Raw genomic sequence first — 18,343 nt, forward strand, 5'->3', positions numbered from 1 at the left:
CCAGTAGTCTCAAGACAAACACAAAAATGACAACCTTTGAGGTATGCTAACGAAGTAGAAGAGAACATTAGAGAAATTGTAGTCTGTAAAGTGAAATAGGAACAGTGTTAGGAACACTTGCTCCGAGGGGAAAAATTGTGTAACCAGAAAATTAGAAGATGAGCTCAAGTGCATGTGAAGTCTAGTAGAAATTCATGTATCTCTATCCGACCCATCAAAACAAAATTGCTCAAGTTGCTCTACAGGTTTATCGTAATGAAATCTAAAGAATGATATGCCACATATATGGGATGCCGTTTTTAACAACTATTGGATTTTTGTGTGGTCAAATTATCGGATAAATGAAATCAACCATGAGAGCTGAACTATTCCAAAGCTCAAAAGGAATAGCGGGATTGGCCGTGAAGGTTCGTCTGCGCCGGGGTGCAATTTGAACGCCGGAATAGGCTATCTTTCACAGACTCATCTTCATGAAATTTAACAAACATTGTATCTACATTGGACATCGATCGACACCATAGTCAACTCTGAGGGCAGAAATTTCCCAAAAATTTAAAGGAAAAGTGGCGAAAGTTGACCGAACAGACCCACCAATACCTAAGTCCAGTTCTAGTGAAGTGTCCCGTTGACACACTCTTGCAGACCTCTGTGCTAGCTAGGCTCGGAAATGATAGCAAATTTTCTAGACTTCAGCGTGGTGTATAGAATAGAATAGTCAAAAATCATCACCATCTTTCTACTAACGAATAAAGGGACAGAGTCTCTACAATTCAAAAGGAGATACGAATTTGTCCGAAGTGGATCATGAGAAACCAAAAATTGAAGATGAAACAAATGCACGTGAAGCTTCAAAATATACTGTCCCCGAAATTCTCAATTTTTCGATATCGATCTCTTACTCCTGAGTTCGAATAGTGATGCGTCATATTTGATTATTGACTCTGTCCAGCGTTTCTTTGGCTTTTCGACTAGTTTTGTCTTTCAGGTTTACCTTGTTTGGGTTCTGGTTCGCCAACTATTCCGTAAACCTCGTACAAGTGGAACCTACGATTGTGTCGATCTCCGTCATGGTAATTCTTCTCCAAACACTCCTTTCAAATGCATTCAGCATACGCTTAGATGGTAATGTGGGGGTCGATGGGCCGTATTCAAAGCCTAACACAGGTCTTACAATTGATTTGTTGTTTGGAACCTTAGTACTTTTGTGTGTACAGCTGGCCTTCAAAATTATCAGGGCGAATAGAACGCAATACTAGCTACCTCGCTTCGTTTTCTGATCTCGTCAGAGTCGCTAAAATTTCCTGCTAGTTATTAATAGTATATCATTCCCGTGATCCTCTAAAGGGGGAATAATATGTCACCTACACTTACGCGCCATCGTTCGATTTTTCTTCGATTTTTTTAGTATTTGCTCGCCATCTGACTTTGCTTGCCTCGTTCTCCAAATACAGAGTCATATGACTAAGGAAAAATGTCATGGTCCATTGAAGCTCTTTGCGTCCCCCGGACAAGGTAGTATAGAAAACGGTACCGATAATCCGAACGATTAATATCGGCCACAAGATGCCACTCTGGCAGTCTTCGGTTGGTACTTGCTCTGAAATTTCACCTTGATGGAGCACGTGACATTTCTTACTATCAAAAGTCATTTTGGTAACATGTAGCTTTTAATTTCTCCGAAATGCCTCACCTACGCTAGACTCTCTGGATACTTTCCCTGTTGAAAGCCTTCTCGAAATCAAGCCTTCGAGGCGTCCTTTGATGCGGAATAATTTCAGCTATTATCTTTGTGACAACATGGAACATCCAAATACCCCTCAAGTTGTTGACATAAAGATGGTTTCGCCTCTTTTGAAAGGGAAAGACCCCCGATTCTCAGGATTTACCGTTAATTAAAGAATGGCTATAAAAAATAGGTGAACCTAGAGATGAGAAAGCCCAGCAGCTCCCTGTAAGCTATAGGGTTTAGAATTCATTCATAGGATTTCATAGTCGCCGTTAGAAGTGATCGAAGTGATTTTGTTTTCGTCAATGGTTTAAGACTGGATTTTTTAATGTGCGGACGCTCCTCAATGAGGGTATGGATGCTGAAAAGATGGACAACATCGATCAAATGTAGATGCTCTTCTTACTGTAATCTTCTATTTCTATCACATAGTACATCCATTAGTTCTTTTAATTCTAGTAAGTCTGGACTCAGAACCGTTGATAAGGTGGAAGCTGAACGATATTCCAGATAATGAATTTCAGAAGCTAGCGTTGGCGGAAATGAATTATATTTAAAGATCATTATCCAGAAAAGGACATAATTGATACAAAGATGCGGAAAATTCCTGTTATTTTCAAAAAACAAAATATATTATTTATATCTTTTAGAATCATCTGTTTCGTGCCTACAAACTGTTGTACATTTTTCGGGAAAGCTTCTGCCCTAAAAAAGTACCTGATGGGACTTTGTCGACTCCATCTCAGTGTTTTTCATTTTTTGCACTTATTGGACAAAATTTAATGTGTCTTTATGTTCTCAAAATAAATCCTAATTGATAGACAGGCTCCTTTTGCACGCTATGTGGCTCTATCCCGCCAACGTCGCACGTTGCGATAAACATCGAGAAATCACCTACTCTTTGAAACTGTATACTACTTGTCTAACTCTGCGATTCTGGGTAGCCCGAAATGTCCTTTTCATTGATAGATGTAAGGAATCAGTGACTGATAGTGTGACATGCCATTGTATTTCCTACTGATATCTAAATTGAAAAATACAAATCACCCCAGCCTATATCACACAAGGACGAAAAATATACCCTATAAATGTATGATATTTCCTCCTCAATAATTTGATATTTCATTTCTTCTACCTACATCAAATATCAGACATGACATACGTGATTTACAAGCATCCGATTTCACTTCATCAGGAAGATACTTATACCACCCTTAGTCCTTTAGAATACATCCAAAACCTATTATACATTGCTTCGTTACGAAAATATCCAGTTCATTAGTTCTGAAATAAGCTCACTTCCATCTTGATTTCGATGGTGCTCAAGTCAAACTATGATATACTAATAATTCCCCGTGTCAAGTCCTCCACATAAGACAAGACAGCATCCATAATTTATTCCTGTATAACCAATGCTATACGTATACCACAGCATCCCAAGAAACATTAGTCTTGTCTACACTTGCCCTGCGCCCGTGCCATCACACTCCCAGCATATTTCGAAGGCAAAGCTCTTCCAATCAATGTAAGTCCTCCAAGACGATGAAATAACCATCTTAATAGATCTCACGAAAGTGAGTATAAGATCCTGAATTTATGTACAAGGCAAGATGAAGAAGGAGCGCACGCTTGTCGTACAAATAATATGTTTTCAAGTGAATTGACGGAAGTGCTTGTTTCAGTGAATTAAAATCAGAGTTGGAAATGAAGTAGTAAATATCTGAAAATATTGGACTGGTATGGTTATTGCAAGATGTTGAATAATCTTTAGTGTCATCGCAATGATACAGTAGCAGATAGAAATTTGCGGACCAACACAGTAGTCGACAAGGGTGGTCGATAGGTCAAACAATCAAATGGAAAACACTTAGACTTGTGTCGGCCCGGATTTTTTTTAAAGGTTCCGGGTTGGAAGCTCAATTTTACAATTTTAGGAGACACTGGGTTCATTTTTACCCCGGGCCCGAGATTTTCTCTCTATGAAGACTTATTCCCCTCATTAGTGCTAGACACCTTATAAGTGTCTAAGACGCGTAGCACTGATGAAGGGAACATGGAGAAATATCGACATTTCCACAAAAAGGAAAATCACATAGTGAAGGAAACGGGATTACCTTTGCTAAGGATGCGAGTGGGTCCTAAATCCTTCTTCATTCAATTGCACTAAGAAACAAATAATCTTAATTACCACTCGGTCTCATCTTGCCCGGCGAGTAGTCCTCGCACTATAGTGAGGTGAATGGGGGGACGCATCTTTGTCGACACCAGAATAGCAGAGCCCTATAGTTTTTCATTCATTTTTCTACGTCATCTTATGGATACTACTAACCGATCTTTCTCCTGATAAAGACATAGTTAATGGTTTTATAAGTTCCCAAGAGTATTACTAACGGACGCATCTAGTACAGATCGCGGAAGCTGCTCAAGGATTACAGCTATTTGCAGCACATCTAAAATAACGACTGTTTGGGAATCCTTATGAATGTTTTCGATACTCAAAAAAAGAACTAACTAGACCAAAATGAGGAAAGCTTTCACAATGGAGTTACGCGACTCTCTGTCGCCTCTAGCGTCCACCACAAAATCGGCATTAGCGGAGGCCCTTGTAAGAAGGAAACTTTTTTCTCTGTCTAAACTCCTACTGACTTATGTTCCAATGTTTCTTATCTAAAAAATATCAGAGGGAGGAACTCAACCTTCATTCCTGCCAACTCTCGCCAGACTGTACAAGAAAAGAGGCATCAGAAAAATAATCAAATCAAGAGGTGCTAGGTACGGGATGAGTTCCAATCACCCTATACCTTCTGAGGTTAAGGTGCTAAATTTTCCCTTTCACCGCCTGCGTTTCCGGGTTTTGTCTAACATAGCGTAGTTTGGTGTGGCTGTAGATGTTCCTAGTCTTGGTAGAATTGCGAACAAGGCGTTAAAATTTGCTATCAGAAAAGTAACCACTTTATTCATATGTGACTAAAACAACGCTAGTGTCCTTCAGAGATCAAATGGTTGATATTCGAAATCATACCATATAAGGCTCTTGTGTGATATTTACTGTATTACATAATATATAATTACATGACCAATAATGCCACCAAAAAAGATTGGATAGCTAAATAACTATCAATTATCGCTCCGACGAGGTCAAATAACACTGCTTTTATGCTACAAACTCCTAAGGCAGTCAATGCTTTGGGAAACCGAAAAGAAAAGGAGACTCCAGTTGACTAAAACCTACAGAGCCGGTCTATAGTGTTTAAAAGTGATAACAGCTTCCCCACCCTATAACCAACCAAATTGCCGATCTAACGTCCACAAAACGGCGTAATTAGCGCTAGACAATCACAAAGGGTGCGTCTGAGGCGTTCTCTCTCCGTAATTTTAGGGTATATCGAGTCTAGCGGCACTGTTCCCTAAAAGTCAATACGCCGTGTAAACTATCGTAATCCTGCACACATATGCCCTAAAAAGTTTAGTGATTGCGTCTTGTTTTAGAAACCAAATCCTCCTTAACTTTATGTAGGGGGTGAGCTTCTCCATCTTAATTAAATTTGAATCGATTCCACCCTTCATAGTTGTCAGCGGGAGCGAGAGATTCTCAAGTCCGAAGCATCGCGTGGCTCACTTTGACCTGAAATCCAAAGGAGGGTAACTTTGATCGCGCCGCCCAGGCCGCTATCAACCTGAAGATGTCGCCATTGTGTATGAAGCTTTAATGACCACCTGGGTATCGGTAAGAACAGCCATGTTAAGCAATCGACGGCCCTGTAGTATCGCCAGAGCTTCCGCCTGGAACACACTGGAAAATTGCGGAGGATAGTACGACTTGGCTTTACTGGGAGTATCGGCTAAGGTTTCCACACCGACTCCGTAGACCATCCTTGATTCGTTGATGAAGAACACTGTGCCACGACCTCGCAACACGTCCCCGATTGATAACTATAGTTATCAAATCGGTAGACCACCTTGCAGATTGTATAAGATTTACAAAGGGTTTTGTCAGAACATACAATGAAGATAACCATTGTAGGTATGGAGGGATATCGAGAATGCATTTGCAGCGCTATAGCATTATCATAGATTACTTTTCACAGCCAAATAGTGCAGTAGCTTAGGTGAATCATTAAGAATTTATCCCTTATAATGGGGTTCCTAAAGTACTATGTGTCCAGTCTTTTGCTATGGATTATAATATACTGGATACGAAAAATATATTCCATTTCCATTTTGTGTGTATAAGGATTCGGGAACCAGTTGTGTCGCATTTCATTCGTTTCACGTTACTCATAGAGAATGATACCAACGGAAATATTCTAAAGACTGTTTACAAATTTAGGGTTCATCAAGTGATCACCTGGCTTTATCATGATCAACCAGGAAGACTGAGATATTCCGAAACCTAGAAATGGCAACGATGCTCTAGCATCTAAGTGTAGGTCTGCTGAAGTGTCTACTTCATGCTCAGTTTCAACAGTTAGCGCTGTTTCCATGAAATTACGAGCAAATAAACGGTTCCGTTGATTTTCACATTTTTCGACTCATTCATGTAACTCCCAGACCGTGGATGGGAAAAGGAGCTCGCATGATTTTCGATAATAAACTACAGCCCAAAGTCTCTACTAACTTTTATTCCCTAGGCGTTTCTTGAAAACTTTAACTGATGTAACCTGCACATGAGTTGGTGCCCAATGAGGTCAAAGTTGGCGAAAGATTCTCTTTCTGGTTGTGTGTGACTGGGTATCTGCTCTAAAAAATTATTGTCTATTAAGCGACCTCAGATTTCATTCTAGAGAGCGTCTCCCAGTCTGGATTAACCAATTTTCTACGATATTCATAGTACAAATAAGCCGGAGGAGCCCCGGTGAAGAGCATGTATGCATGATCCATCAGTACTGAAAACTTCCATTGAAGAGCCGAATAAGTCAAAATTTCGTTAAAAAGGAACTTATCCATTGCCAGCGGCCTTTCTGAGTGTATTTTGATCACAACTAGCTTAAAGAGTGAGTCACTTTGTAAGAGGAAAGCGCTCCACATGCGTGTGCTACTAAATCAGGTTAATGGAGTCATAACTAAGGTAAATGAGGATGAGTAATAGAAAGAATTTGAGGACTCCTCTCCCCAAATTCTCAACTCTTAACCACTAAGTTTGCTAAACCCATTGATGACAAAATACTGCTCAACTCCAAAATTTAATTATATTCACAACTAAAGGTTAACCATCTGATTACATGCTCCCCGCTAGAGAGTATCAGTTACCTAATTCAAACAAAAAGGGATTGTGAGAATACGATATTCCTCGTTTGGATTGACAGAATAAAATGATGATGATATATGGGGGACAGAATAGGCGTACTTGAGGCCAAGTACCTCCGTATTCCATCATGGTTATATCTGATCCGTCACTTCATTTCGACGAAGAGTAATGAATAAAGTATTACTCAGAAGTCCGGTGGGGTATATTACCAAAGAAAGGTACAGAAGCCTTCATTCTGCAAGGAGGGATGGTGGGAATAAGGGTTCCGAGAAAGAGAATGCTTAACCCAAAATTTTGAAAATGAAGTGCACTTGACGTGGTTTCTATTTGGGGACAAACTTGTGAAATTCTTGGTGAGGCGCAGCATTTGAGGGCGCCTTCTTACCTTGGTACAAATTTCTGGTCTGGTGAATGCAGAATATGGGGTAAAACATCCCAGTTTAATATTTTCAGCATTTCGTCAACTGGTTTTGTAATATACAGCCTAATACTGCCTTGAAGAAAAATCATCCACAGCCCATTATTAGGCCGAATTAAAATTAACTGGTTTTCATTGGTAGAGATATGCAGATATCATTTTGCCTATTGTCAGCAAAGAACATTTAACTAATAACGCACCACACTTTTTTTTTCGCTAAGGTTCTGAATCCATAATGGTGAGGCCAGAACCAGCAAGGATTCACGAAGCCGAATGGAGTTTTTTGAACTTCTGCGGCAGGCGAAAGTCTTTGTGAAGAAACCCGAGGCCGCTAAAGCGTCATTTTAGTTGTCCCTTAGGAATTGGGAAATGTAAGGGTTTGTAACGGGACACTGCCCCTTAAACTAACACATGAAAAACAAAAAAATCGGAATGGAGGTCTTGACCATATGCAGTCAATGTGAGGAGGAAGAAAAGACGGCCCTACACTTCGTATGCAGCTGTCCCACCTTCTTAGACCTCAAACGAAGATACCATTTTAGTTGTCCTTTAGGTTGTAACGTTTTCTTAAACGAAGGGTCTGCGCATTCTCTGTCTCTGGAGAATGTTCTCAGATTCGCGGAAGCCTGCGAACGCCGTCAGCGAGAGGCCAATAAATTTGCGATCTCTGGGGATAGTACAATGCGCTTAGCAAAGGTCTGAGTGCTTGAAGCGTTAGAATGGCAATGTTCTGCCCCTATAGTTTCTTTGGAGGTTGAAAGAGGCACATCTGCCTATGACGCCCATTGGTTCAAAGTTCGTTTTCGTTGGACCAATGACCCCAGCGCCTGTTCCCTCTCTCGTAAGAGATTCTTCAGTGTACCAGGGAATCAATTTCTAGTTTAAGCAGTATGTCAACGCCACGCTCTCCCAGTATACCTTGTTGCTCCAACGTGTTTCAAACTTTTTATCTACGTGAAACCCCGTTGTCATATTATCCTTTGGTATCAGTAATTCGTGATGCCACTTAGAAAGAATATTAGGTTTCCTTCGACATAGGCAACTCCCCGCCTCAATAGTACTCCTGGACATTCTGAAGATCGCCCACCTTGCCTGTATTTGTACGTGCAGATGAAGAGGAGTCGATCCTAGAAAGGCCTCTAGGGATGCCGTGGGGCAAATTTTCATTGCCCCCATACACATTTATGCTCAACCGAGAAGAGAGCTTCGGGCCTCGACGTGGTGTTGCGTATCAACACGGGTGCCGTACTCCATAGTTCGGTAGAGATTTAGGTAATTCTTGCATCAACCAGTATGAATGCTAGGCCATGCACTTGGTATAGACTGGTACCGTTGTTGCTTGCCTCAGCGGGGCTCTGATTGTGGTCACAAAATCAATCCGTGTCTGAAGAGGACCGTAGGATTAAGTCTCACAACAGGTGCCTACGTAAAACACTATGGGCTTCACTGCCCCCATACACACGCAAGCAGTCTTTGAAGTTTAACTTCCTGGTTGTTGTACTGAGTTCAGTTCTGTCTGCCAGGATTACCGCCCCATAAGTAGTCATTGGCCTTAATATTGCAGTAGATATCCAGTGAAGCATTTTTAGGGTGCATCCCGACTTTTTCCCTGCTATGGATCTGCAAGTAGTCAGCGCCTTTGTTTTCAACGTTAGTACTAGTGTTAATAATTTGTAGAGTCTGAAATATGTTTGCTATAAACTTTCATCAGTAATGGATGGCTTCTAGGGCCAATCTTTCTCAGACTATCGGGTGAACCAAAGTGCACATTTTTGTAACAATGAAAATTGCACTTGTTTACTTTTCGGTATTATATGACTTTTACCGCTGGCTGGGACTACATTAAAGCGTGGCTGTTATATAAACAACACAGCCTTAATGTAGAACGCCATTTAGTAGGGAATCCAACTTTTCTTGTGAGTAGACCAGTCTTTCCATGTAATTTCTTTCAAAGCCTAAAATCTTTCTGTACACGGAGGGGTATTTTCCAGTTCGACGAAAAGAAGAAACTGACCAGGTGGCGTGCTTGCTGGATGATTTCTACTTGATGATAACCTAAATCGAACTATGTGTGACGGCACGTCAACGATATGGAAAACCCACGAACTATTGGCCTATATTTCGGAACCTGAGATATTTCAATAACGACAGGTACTGTTCCTTATTAGCTGTTTGCCGTGAAGATATTTATTCAAAAGATAGAAGACCTCTACAGTCAAGAATAATCGTCGAAAAGAATCTTGAATTTTAAACCACTCTAGCATGGTTTCTTAGCCTTTTTCTCCCATTCCGAGCGTCACTCAAGCGATTGTTGGCTTGTTTTCTTGATGCCAATAATTATCCACTTTATATACTTCATAGAAGTCAGTTGCAATTCTTGCCTCTAAAATCAATTCTTCAACGATTATCTTTCGATGGTGACTTTAAGTCCAATTCGGAGGTGATATCTCTCATGCCAAAATGTCCATTACAATTTTCTAAGTAGTTTCATATCAAATATAGAGATCACGAGCTCATTAGCTGAGGTCATACGAGTACGACAATTTTGAAACACGACATCTCTCATGTTTTTGACATCCTCTTTGGTATTTTGAACTGTTGAGGGTCCGAAGCGAGACAATTCGTCGATCAGTTCAAGATCACTTTTAGACTGCTTATACCACTCATATGAGTTTTTGAAACAGCCTACTCTCCTCAGGCTTTTTGATTTTCTATCACATTCATTTCGCGCATTCCTGTACGCATAAGATTAAGGAACTTGCAGATATGTATGTCACTCGCTAAATGAACTACATGGTCTGAAAGACATCATATGTGTAGAATCCTATGAATGATGCGCTAAGTAACAATATTCAGTAATTCACAAAGATAGCAAAAGCAAATGATTCAAATTGTATGTAGCTCAAGATTCGATGTAAGAAATCATAACTTTTAAAGCGAAAACAATTAACCGAAATACTTTCACAGAACACTGTAAAAACACTATCTTTTTCGTATCCAATTCAAAGAATATTCAGAAGATTCACTGCGAGATATAAATATTCCCCGACATATTCAAGATCTATAGTAGTTCCTTGGAGAATTCTCATTTCTAACCCGGTCGCGGTCTATTCTATCCCGTTCCCAGTACCAAAATCAGGAGAATATTTTTGCGAGCAAAACAATAGGAAATCATTAATCATAAAGTTGGAAGACGAAGACTAACTAACTCATTGCTTGCTTGTTCACTTGCCTCCTTGCCTTTTCCGAGCCTCCACTAGCGAAAAAACAGAATGCGCACTGTTTACAGGAAAAATCCTTTACTTCTCGCTATTATATCTTTTCCTAAAATGTATCTTTCCATTTTAGCTATATCTTTCCCTTAGACATAGTGGTACAAGAGAGATTGTTCTAGTATAGGACGAGGATTGCTGTTGTTTTCTCAGTAAACTGCTTTCATCTACATCAGCGAGATGGCTATGCCAGTGTTCATTGTGCTATGCTTCAGCTACAACAACTGCAATGACTACTAATAAACAATGGCGGAAAAAGTTTCGACAACTCTACTTGATGAATTATGCTCTATGTTAGTGTAGCGTACTTATTATTTTCAGTAATTGGCAAAAATAATACCCGAGACGATTACGATTATGATGTAGAGGGTGTAGAAGTGTAAAAGTTATCGTTGTATTGCCAGATGACAGGAATGATGAAGTACTAAGTAGAATGAATGGGAATAATAAAGTAAGATTCTGAGGAGGAAAGTGAGGTGGTACAGAAAAAGAGTGGAGTCCGTAAAGAAAAAGATATTCATTTGTGAATATGTAATCACGGACTGAAATTGTAAGACGATGTAAAAATGTTGGGTCAAGAATATTCTGCAGGCAGTAGATGCGTGCAATACAGTAGACTGAGTGGTGAAACTACGGTTCCCACCTTATAAAAAGGAAAACCGTTGAATGCGTTTCTCTAGAATAGCAAATTCTTCAGATACGTGGTTTTATTGCTGTGGTAACGATAAAGGAAGATGGTTGTTGATCGCGTCAATAGACTCAGCCAACAGAGCCTATTTCAGCTTACAAAGACTGTTCCGCTCGAAACGTCTCACCATAGGGTCAAAGCTCTTACTGTACAAGACTATGATCTTGCCAGTCCTCATGTATTCCTCGGAAACTTGGGTTCTTAGCAAGAAAAATTGCGAACTCTTGGCCGCGTCCGAGAGAAGAATCCTCCGGAGAATTTTTGGATGGACGATTCCGTAGCCTACACAATGACGAAATGTATGAGCAATACCATGACCGTCCGGTTATGGATAAAATCCGGGTCAATAGGTTACGGTGGGCGGGTCACTTAATCCGTATAGATGAGCATGATCCCACCCGGAAAGTCTATAAGGGCAATATCTATCGTAGAAAAAGAAGACGAGGCAGACCCTGCCTAAGATGGAGTGATGACGTAGGTCAGGACGCCAGACAACTTTTAGGGATATCGAATTGGTGGACCTCGGCGCAAAACCGGGATGTCTGGAGTTCCTTATTAAGGCAGGCGTAGACCGGATACCGGTTGTTGCGCCGTTGATGATGATGATGTTAATAGACTAAGGAATTTCGGTACAGTTTTTCGGTTAATCTCATCGAATGAGATAACAAGTTCTACCGTGGAAAGGATGGCTAAAATTGTTTCGGTTTAATCTAAATTGAATCTAAAATGATAACCAGCATCATTACAGAGTTTAGCTGACCCCGCTTGTGAAGGCTGAAGAAAAAGAAGATTACAAAGTTTAGCACTCAAGTTGGTAGTAAAGCTTTTTTCAGTCAAACTCGCTCCTCAACCTAATTCGTAATTTTTTCATCTACATTGGTCATTTTTTTCGGAAAAATTTGTATCTTCTTTAACCAATTCCGTAATTTTCCAACGAATTTTACAATTTTCCATAAGAATTTTCTACCTTTTCCAAACGTATCCATTTTTTCCTATTTGGTTTTTTTTTCGAATCCGAATTATGTCCCCAATATTTTTGATTATGTTAATTGTTTAAAAAAAAATGTTTCCGCCAATATTGTGGTGTGTATCTTCGCCGTTACTGAATCGGATTTGGGGAAGGACAGATACAAGTTCAACTTTCATGCCGCGTCTTACATTCAAGAAAATATGAAATATCCTGGGAAAAACTCTCCATTGCTTGGGAAAAATGGAGATTCAATGGAAAGAAGTGTGAAATTGGCTGGGAAGGATACTAACTTGGTTGAAAAATTACGAGCTTGGTTTGAAAAAACTGTAAAAACTTTTTTAATTTAAATTTTATGAAAAGATATCTCCGATTTTTTTTTATTTGGAGCATTCAAATGGAGTGAATACACTTTGGTCACATATTTTTCAGCAGATACCTCACGCCCGGTTTCACTACAATAGGTAATATCCATTGCTTAACCAACACCCTTCGATTTCTCCAGATCATAGGGAACTTCTAGATAGGTTATGAATTAGCATTGTATAAGATCCGTAAATGTTGCCTATTTGTAAGACGAGACCTTACCTTATGGTTTCAACAGTTGGGATCTGCTCTCAACTAGTGCTTATGGTAGTTGCTTTTTGAGTCATCTTTAATCTATGGTCAATATGAGACCTAAAATTGGGAGGTATCTGTCATTAGTAGAAATATAAATAACTACAAATAACACTTTTGCGGACTCCTAAATAGACCATAGAATTTCGTTGGTCCTGGCGTCTACAATGGATTGATTCAACCAGCCGGATGCGTTGGTCCTCTGAAATTTTTCGCTAATCTACTTCTATAACAAGTTGTAGTTAAGATACATTGGACTTCATTTCCACAGTTTTGCCAACATTATTCTACAGTGACTCAATCGCATTTATATTCGGAGATTGCGTGAGCCACACCATGCAATTGAGATTACTGCAAGAAAGTCTTGGTCTTGAAAACTGATTTCAATATATTTCCATACACAAACCGATACATGACATGGCCTTACAAGAGATGTACTGGACAGCGACCGGTTTTCTGGAGAAGAGCTACCACACCATATATTATAGTGACCATCCAGTAAAACATGTGCCCGGAGTAGGTTTCTTAGTCAGCCAACAAATGAAACTTGCTGTTATCGGCGTTGAAAACGTAGCGCACAGTAATGCACTCTGCACTGGCGAGTCAAATTTAGAAATATAAACCTCATTAACGTTCACACTCCTACAGCGAAGATTGCAAAAGTGACTTTCTACAAGGTAGTAGAATAAACCGTCGAAACCTGTCCCAGGTGTAACATGAAAATCATATTTGGAGATTTTAGTAGTCAAGTAGGGACGGAACCCGTATTCAGGCGATACGTTTGGCTCCCATAGCTTTCCAATACATTAACATAACACCCATAACGCGAAAATGAATGCCGCAATAACCGCAGTCGACAGAGATCTTAGATATGAAACAAAAGCATTCCCTCAGTCACCAGTATGATTTGAACCGCGATCTTCCGTAACCACAGCTTAGCGTTCTAAGCCTCCCGGACAATTGATAGTGCCTTTTAATTACCATAAACCAATAAGTCTCTCTGTAATACATGTTAGATAAAATCAGTATGGTCACTAAAATGGTGTTACATGGAAACCCCTCATCCCTCACGAGCGTTTTTCCCATTGGAGGCCGGATCGTTTGGTTGGGAGCTTTTGCTATTATGAATGTAGTCCTTGGCCTGGCAAACCATTTTAGGCTAATAGATCTACAACCGCCATATATCCAATGGTTTACCAACCCTTTTCCCTAGCCCCACCCCACCCTGGCCTTATGGACTTCAATGATGATCGTGGGGGCGGGTCGTCAGCTCCTCCGGTTTTTTTTTATTTCCTTTCCTATTTTTTTCTTTTTAATTTTTTGTTGTTCTCTTTCCTTTCACTGCACCGTAAGTTGAACTTCGATTCCGCTTTCGATAGAACAATATTTTTACCGAGTTCAAATCTTGGTCGTGTACTTGTTTGTATTCGTCAGTTTTGTGTTTGCCTCACTACTGTAAGCTTATCACTTGTATAACGTTAAATACGACGATAATGAACTGAAGCAAGTCTCATTCAAAATAAAATGAGGAATGAAAAAATAGCAAAAAGCAGCAAGAAGTTGTTCGGGTGCCCTTTACTCCACAAAGGAGGGTTCAGGAGGCGTATTTATTCCTTGCCAATTGCTCATTTCATTATCTCGTCTTTAAATTTTTTAATTTTTTTTTCGATATCATAATCGGTCAAATTGGAGTTACTGGTGTAATTTTCTGTCTGTATATCCAAGAAAAACGCCGCCCTTCGATCTTGATTTCCTGATTTCCCTGTCCAGTACGATCACATTCTTTGCCGCTTCGTATTTCATGGGAAGGAGAAACCTCATTTTCCACATTTTTTCGCCAAAGGGATCAACCTTCCTTATTTCAGATGTGATTACAGCGTGCTATGCCGGGTATTTAACGAGACATTACCAGGAGGCGGCATTCATTGCTTTTGGTAGCCAGTCAGCAGCTGGAACCGTAAAAGACGTCAAGGTGAATGACACTGCGGTAGATTTAAAATTTGAGACATTCGTTTATGCATCGACCGCAAAGGGCGCCAGTTGCAGAGGGTCACTTTATCCAAGTGGTGCTCATACGTGGAGCAAATTAGATTGACTAAACGTTTGTCGCAAAATATATATACTTTCTATTTATTTTTATTTTCCTCTTGTTTATGTTTATGTTGTAACACAAAAATAACACAACTACTTTTCGAGCTACGTAATAAAGAATGCTTTCATTTTAAAGAACCTTTCTTTTTTCTCCACAGGTAAACTGGAGTTCGGCTGCGTCTTATTTATCCTGACATAAGGTATATTTTAAAAAAGGGATACCATAGATCATCCAGGTATAAACTATGATACATAAATGTGATATTTTAGGTGTCAATAAAATTTTTAAATTGCGTAACTATCACAAATCAAAATTCCACTTTTCTTTCTTAGAATAAATTAATGTTCATGTGTGTTTCCTAGTAGTGGCATAAGTTTATGAGGATAGTTAGTTAACTGGCGGTTCGCTCTTGCAGTTAATCGACAAGGCTTGCGCATCTTATGCCAAGCTTGGGAAGTAATTTTACAATTCACTTTACCGTTGAGATCAAACTTAAGAAATATTAATGAAATGAGCTGAAAGGCAGAGCGGAAAACAATACCGAACGTTTATAGCACGTCAAGGGTATTAAGGAGAAAATCCAGACCTCTAGTAAAAATAGTGCATCCGCCCCCTTGAAAATTTCAAGATCAATTTATTTTTTGAAGTCTCCATTCTCGAGAAAATCAGGGGCACCTAGGCCAAATCCCAGGGCTGTGAGATATTACCCTCTCTTCTCGACGAACCTGAGCACGACTAGTACATAATATCAATTTCAAATAATATTATAACCATATACAGTAGATTCCCGATAATTCGTATGGTTAAAGGACTACCGATTTGGTACGAAATATTGGGATTACCAATTACCGGTAGTGCAAAATAAGAAAAATTAACTGGGAACTGAGAAATTTTTACCAATTAGCCGGGAATGAATTACCGGGATTCCACTGTATTGTGTGTAGAGCTGAAAACATTAAAAAGTCATTTCATTTGGTAATTTATGTTACATTATGGTAAATAGAAAAACATTGAGCCACTTTCAGGATCTTATTCTAAAAAGAACCTTAATTGAGCACCATAAGAAATTTCCTTGTATTATAGTTATGAACACAGATGGACAGCCATTGAATCATATCTTGAAACAAAATTACACTGATTACAGAATTATGAGGCAATTCTTTAATGATTTATTAATTAATAGTATCTGACGCATTCGATTATTATAATAAAGCATGAATATCAGAATTGCATTTCCGTCAACGTTTATTCAAACACCAATTGCACAAACAAACGTGAATATCGTTCTTATTTTCCATTTTACAAATAATGGAAACTACGTAAACGCAAGAAAGCAAGAGAAGCACAGTCACACGATTATAGTGAGTCATCCGAAAGATAGATATCTTTTGCTTAAAAACGAAACTGAATGAGCTGGACATGAGTATCTAGTATGTATTAATAAGAATCACAATACGTTGATAGGATTGATGAATGAAGATAATCATACCTGAAACTATTTTGACCAAATATTTACATCCATTCATCTTCCAATACTTCTAACCAAAAGTATATTTTTAGAATTTAAATAAAAAAATTCGTTGATAAAATAACGCAGATTTCACAAGAGTGTCGTACTTCGAAGTAGATAAGAACACATCTTATGTCTAGAATATTAACATTTCCGCGCAAGATATGATTGGTCTTCTTTGCCTAAAAAAGCGACCAACGTTATTCAGTAATTCTTGGAAAAAAATAATTTTATTAAGATTGTTCAAACTTCTGGATAAATGTATCTCCCTCTATTAAACTGACTACGTAGATCTGAGCAAGCGCTTAACAGTCATTTCTATTGAAATTACCAGTTTCAGAATCGTAGTAGTGACAAAATTAGGGGAACAGACCAGCAATTAAACGATGAGTTGAATAATCCTTCGGCATTTTCGAAAAATGATTTTCCAACTATAGAAAAGTGTGCAGAAGTGTTCCAATTGTATGGTGTTTATTGATATTTGGTCATTTTTACTTATCATAAATTCACTACCTAAAACCTGTGAGCCTATAGTAATGTCACCGAAAATACGTTTTTGAAAGCTAGGTACACACCATAACCGTAAAACAGAAAACTGAATTCCATGGCTTAAAATAATTAGAGAAATTGAAACCGTTAAGAGTCATATTTGAAATCGAAAGCATTTACACGGCTTCAGTAGTCGAAAAACCGTCACAAAACAAGTTGACACATTTTATGTTATCCACTTCTGTCTCTAGCCATGATAAAACTGTATACGGCAATGAGAAAATTCGGTATCTTGACGAAATTGATAAGACTGACTAGACTGACCCTGACCAATGTGCAAGGCCAGATAAAAGCACCAGGATCACCCTCAAGACCATTCGATATCAACAACGGTCTAAGACAAGGGGATGCTCTATCATGCGTCCTCTTTAGCCTGCCCCTGGAAAAAGTGATCCGTGATGCTGAGGTAAATGCAAGAAGAACGATCCTCTTTAAGCCCACCCAACTACTGGCCTACGCTGACGATATCGACATCATGGGGAGAACGACCCGAGACGTACAAACTGACTTCATCCAGACCGAGCAGGCGGAACGAAATCTTGAAGATCAATGAGGGCAAGACAAAATATATGGTGGCAACGTCAGCACCAAAAACCAACCAACCAACAACATCAAACCGTACTGGTCAAACGGAAAGAACAAAGATACGAGACTAGAACTTTGAGATCGTTGATAATTTCTTCGATCTAGGGTCGAAAATCACAACCGATAACAGCTACGCGCACGGTTGTTGACAGCCAACGGAGCTTATTTCCGTTTACAAAAACTGTTCCGCTCGAAACGTCGCACCATAGGGTCAAAACTATTAATGAACAAGACAATGATCTTGTCAATCCTCATGTATTCCTCGGACACTTGGGTTCTTAGCAAGAAAAATTGCGAACTCTTGGCCGCGTTCGAAAGAAGAATCCTCCGAAGAATTTTTGGGCCCCTACATGAGGATGGACAATTCCGTAGCCTACATAACGATCAAATCTTTGAGCGATACCATGACCGTCTGGTTGTGGATAAAATCCGGCTCAGTAGGTTACGGTGGGGGAGTCACTTAATCCGTATGGATGAGGATGATCCAGCCCGAAAAGTCTAAGGGTCTCAGGGCAATATCTATGGTAGAAAAAGAAGACCAGGCAGACCCTGCCTGAGATGAAGCGATGGCAAGACGCCAGCCTGCTTTTAGGGATATCGAATTAGTGGACCTCGGCGCAAAACCGAGATATCTGGAGTTACTTATTAAGGCAGGCCTAGACCAGATACC

At 39.5% G+C, this 18,343-nt stretch overlaps 2 protein-coding genes across 3 annotated transcripts in view; one reads left to right on the forward strand and one right to left on the reverse strand.

The window, feature by feature from the left end:
* LOC119656560 (cation-independent mannose-6-phosphate receptor) overlaps positions 1–18,343 on the reverse strand; it is a 532,053-nt gene that overhangs the window by 95,885 nt on the left and 417,825 nt on the right. The gene's annotated exons all lie outside the window — the stretch shown is intronic.
* Positions 1–18,343, forward strand: part of LOC119656557 (protein toll-like) — a 227,154-nt gene that overhangs the window by 31,116 nt on the left and 177,695 nt on the right. The window contains exon 2 of one of the 2 annotated variants that reach the window (XM_038062936.1): positions 15,187–15,228. The exons of the other annotated variant lie outside the window; for it this stretch is intronic. The gene's annotated coding sequence lies outside the window, so the exon portion shown is untranslated. The remainder of the gene's footprint in view (positions 1–15,186; positions 15,229–18,343) is intronic. 2 annotated transcript variants of the gene reach the window in all.

This window comes from Hermetia illucens, chromosome 5 (genome assembly GCF_905115235.1).
Source record: "Hermetia illucens chromosome 5, iHerIll2.2.curated.20191125, whole genome shotgun sequence".
NCBI classification, from domain to species: Eukaryota; Metazoa; Arthropoda; class Insecta; order Diptera; family Stratiomyidae; genus Hermetia; species Hermetia illucens.